We start from the raw sequence: 5,368 nt of genomic DNA on the forward strand, positions 1-5,368 counted from the left end.
TGAATGAGTATTGGGTTATAATAAAACATATTGTTAGATCTATGAGATCCAGTTTATTTTAATATTTTTTACATGAGTAGTTAGAACGACTTTGAATATTGTTACCTGATGCAACGTTCCACCCACTTCATAAAGTAATGAAGGATTAAACATCTAATTTATTTTAAGATGGTTGTTGGTACATCACCCATTCAACTACCCAAACCTCGAGACAGAAGTAATAAATATACCAAACCAAGAGGTATCTCATTATACATCATACACAGTCCAAAATAGTGTTCCATATCATTGTAAAAGATATTAATCATTTGTCAAAATTTCTTCGATTCAAAATTTTCAAAATATGTTTGAGTCTCTTTCGACTTTCCCAATTCACAATTAAGTGATTTTAATTCATAAACATCTATTAACGCCTTTCATTATCTCCTTATTAAAAAGGTAAAAATCCATTTCATCCCTATCTTCGTACAAATGGATAACATTTTTTTATTATTTTAATATCAATTAATTATTTTCTATAAAAAAATATAATATTATCAAATATTTAATATAAAATATCATATTCTTAAATCTTGAGCATTAAATATTTATAAAAAAATTAATGATATAAATTTAAGATAATATCAGATATCAATTTGATGAAAGTGAAAAGAATTATATAAACTATTTTAAAATTAACGTAAACAAAATTTCTCAACCAAAACTTTTATAAATTTTGCAAACATTAACAAATGATAAATTTAACACAAACTTTTTAAGTGTGTTTCTGATAAATTTTTTTGTAGTATATTGAATACTCAATAAATTTAATATATTCAATTGAGTTATCGCGGTTAATTTTTTTTTTTCCGTTAATCGGGTGTATCAAACAATAACTCGCTTGTAGTCAAAATATGTTATATGCTACTTAGATTATGGCTTATCTTATGCACTGATATTCTAAGAAAACTGGCTTTTGCGTCTAAATGAGTGTTTTGCTCATTATGCATATTTTTAAGAGTGCACTCAGAATGGAAGAAAAAAATAATATTAATTGTTTATGACTTGTGGTGTTCATGATGTCTGCTAACGGACAACCAATAATGCAGCTAAGAGAATGTGTTTTGGGTTATAATAAAACATGTTGCCCTTAATAAAGATTAATTAGGTATGTATCATGGTTTTCTATTTTTACTATTCTTTACATGACTGATTAGAACCACTTCTGAAAGTCGTTTTAAAATAGTAACATGAATCCACCTACTTAATATACCAAAGCAAGAGGCTTCTCATTATAACATGATAGCATGCTAAAAAAGTATTGTGTTCCATAATTGTAAAATGTATATCATAATTAAAATAGTTACAAAATTCTATCAAATTTTTTTAAAGATTTTGTACAAAATATTTTTCACAACAATTTTTGTTAAAAATATTTGTGAATTTTATAATTTTATAAAAAATAATTATTTATGAAGAAATTATTAGTTAATTAAAACTTTTAAAAAATGACAAAAAACTGTTTTTTATTGCAAAATTTTATAACATATTTTAAAAAAAATCTCATGAAACATGTAAATGTTATGAAATAAAGCGAATAACAGAGAAAATAATAAATAATAGAAAATAGAAGAAACAAACAATAGAGAATAGAGAATGAGATAATATGGAGCAACTCATCTGTGTATTATTATTGTTAGGAAGAGTCCTATTTATAGATACAACATGTAATCCATAAAGGAAACAAATCAACTTAATTAATACAAATATTTACATAAAGAGTAATGAATCATATGAATATCAGTCATATGAATCATATGAGTAAATGTATCAAATCAATGGACAATCATTAATTCATAACACTCCCCCTTGAGTGTCTATTGATAAAAGAATGTGTCTCGTTAAAACCTTACTAGAAAAAATCCTTTGGGATAAAAAACCTAGTGAAGGAAAAAGAGTACAACATTCTGTATTCTTTAATATAATATTGTTCATTACATATTCTATTTCTCCCCCTCATGTAAACTTACATCGTTAAGGTGACGAAGTCCGAACTTGTGAATCATTTGCTCAAAAGTACTTCTTAGCAAAGACTTTATAAATAGACTTGCCAAATTTTCACATGAATGAATTTTTGGATATTTATATCATCTTTTCAATTGAACAATACATTATTGTCTTCATATATATGGTTGTTGATTCCATCTTTGTCGGGGATAGCCATAAATTTCTTGCACATGTTGAATTATAGACCTTAACCAAACATATCGTAATTTTGTATGATTAGAAGATGTTGCTACTATGGTTTGTTTCATATACCTTCATGAAACCATTATGCTACCACATGTGAACAAACATCTTGTTTGTGATCAAATAAATCTTTTGGGATTTCAACCTTTTCGATTAGGTCATTTTGCATTTTAGCTCCCTTTCTCATTCAAGAGTTTTTATCTTTGGAACCAATAGGTCTACCACGCTTCAAACATGTCCACATGAGTTTTTGAGTTTTTCAACCCTTTTTTTCGCATCATAATAATTGATCATGTCAAACAAGGCAATCATTTTGATTTGTAAACTTCTGGTTTACTATGACATGCATTTCAATTGTACTAATAAACTTGTAGTATAAACTATAAGAGAATGTTGATAATTTCTCTAATACACTTTCTTTTTCAACTCAATCATAGAGATATAAAGATATTCCATATCTTTTTCATTGTTTGTCTCAATATAATATCCATTTAGACAAATATCATTGAAACTTAATAAGTTTCTATTTAACTTCTTGGTAGAAGTATAATAGCTCATTTAGAGTCTTCAAATATATTTGAAATATATTTGTAGTACTATAAATAATACTAACATTGATGTCTCGCATTATCAAACAAGAGAAAAATTTATTACTTTTGAGAATTGTATAAGTTGTTGCACTATCAATAAGACACGTATCTTTTGGTACTAGTGCAAACATTCGTTTTTCATATTAACGTAAATATCAATGAGATTTTTTTTAAACACTCTCATAATCAATGGGGTGATCAAAGCTCCCATTCGCTTTAGCAAAGAAAATAATAATATCAAGATGAGTAGCATCCATATGGCCATAATCAGAATCACAATCTTCATAAGCAAAGTGTGTTTTTATGTTCTTCTCATTATTTGTAAGATGCTTTGTAATGATAATATATACTTTCATCTTTTTGTCAATATTTTCACATTTTCCTTTTTCCTTTTTCACATTATTGTGCCACTTCTGGTGACAAAATGTGTCTTTGAAATTTCTTTGTAACCATGTCCATAATCAATATCACTATCACGATCATGAAAATATATATCAAATGTTGTTGCATTCACTTTTGGGAATGGAGCAGAAATAATTTGGACAGGTATCATGATTTTCTATCAAAAGCTCATTGCTTTGTTCAGCCATACAAAGACATGAAATAAATTCATAATATTTATTGCTGCATTCACTTCTGAGAATTGAGCAGATTAGGCGAATCTCATGGTTTTTCATCAAAAGCTTTATTGCTTTGTCCCGCCAACCATACAGGGCATGAAATAAATTCATAATATTTGTGAAATCTCTTTTCACAATATTTTTGTCGCATGAGCAAATTAGTTGCTTAGATGCTTTATTTCTTTATTTAATGATATCCCAATATCCATTGCATCTAAATGTATTTCAACATTTAAAATTCAATATAAGGAATTCTTCCTTGTGGTATTAAGGGTCACAAATCCAAATTTTGCAACGTTTCGCGTGTTTAGAACTAGCATATAAATAATAATAATAATAATAATCGCCATCATAATAAAAATAAAAATAATAAGACAGAGATAAAAATTGATAAAGTCAAACAATTCTTATCACAAGAGAGGAAGAATATAAGGTAAAAGTATAAATTGTGAAAGGATTAGAAAAAGCCTGGATTGAGACACGTAGAGCATTGTCATTAGAGAGAAAAAACTTTCACTAGTTCTTAATTGGTTGGAGTATCGTGCTGATAACGTGTTATGAAATAAAGTGAATAATAGAGAAAATAATATATAATATAGAAGAAACAATAGAGAATAAAGAATGAGAGAATAGGGAGCAACTCATATGTGTATTATTATTAATAGAAAGAGTCATATTTATAGATACAACATGTAATCCATAAAAAAACAAATCAACTTAGTTAATACAAATATTTATATAAAGAGTAATGAATCATATGAGTATCAATCATATGAATCATATAAGTAAATGTATCAAATCAATGAACAATTATTAATTCATAACAGAAAATTTATAGTGACATGGTTGAATAATAATATATGCAAAGTTGCACTTTCTTATTTCTCAATTCTAGAGAAACCAACAACCATAATGCACTGTATACAATCACAAGTGCTCTATGTATTTTATTGGATCAGAACACGATGGGAATAAAAGAGTTTAGTGCATTAAAGGTAATTCAGTAATTTATTTCGTACGTTAATGAAACGGAAGATCTTTCATAATATGTAATTGTTTTATTATTACACAACAGTTATGTTCCTGCACAGAACAAATAAGATATGTTAGACAGTGATGGATCTTGATCAACATTGTTGGGGGTGCCCAAATAATACATCCAAAATTTATACATTTCATTATTGTTAATAACATAATAAAAAATAAGTATACGAAGAAAATTGAGAGACATAAATACCAAAAATGATTTATCAATATACCTATTTAAATAATCTATTCTTTTATTCTTCATCAATATACCTATTTAAATAAAATAATACTAAAAAATGATTTATCATAATCTAATAAAAAATTGAGAGACATAAATACCAAAAGAAAATTCGATGATAATCAAACCACACTTAAAACTCAATTATAAAAAATACACAGTACAATCATTTTTTCTTCTATGTTGATAAAATAAAAAATTAATCTAAAAGAGACTTATTAAATAAATTATTAAACTAATATTTCACTATCAAGTGAGACAAAAGAGAATTACTTTCTTCTTTATTTATTCGAATGGAAGAGAACAATTAGGAGATGAAAGCAAAAATAATTGATCTTTTTCTCTTCCGAAAGAAAAGAAAATAGGTAAGAATGGAAGATGAGAACTATTTGTAAGAAATTCAAGACATAGACATATAAAAGAGGCTCATTAAATAAATTATTGAATTAATATTTTACTATCAAGTAAAACCTTCTTTTCTTCCTGGAGGATGGAAGAGAATAAAGTAGAAGTAAGAGAAAAAATAATAGATCTTTTTCTGTTCAGAAACAAAAAAAAACAGATGAGAATGAAATATGAGAACAATTTATGAAAAATACAATCTATAATGAAAACAAATAATAAAAAGTATCTTGATAAATCTTTTTAATCTTTATTCTTTA

Source organism: Vigna unguiculata, chromosome 10 (genome assembly GCF_037176805.1).
Source record: "Vigna unguiculata cultivar grain cowpea cultivar isolate G323 ecotype 2 chromosome 10, ASM3717680v1, whole genome shotgun sequence".
Lineage (NCBI taxonomy): Eukaryota > Viridiplantae > Streptophyta > Magnoliopsida > Fabales > Fabaceae > Vigna > Vigna unguiculata.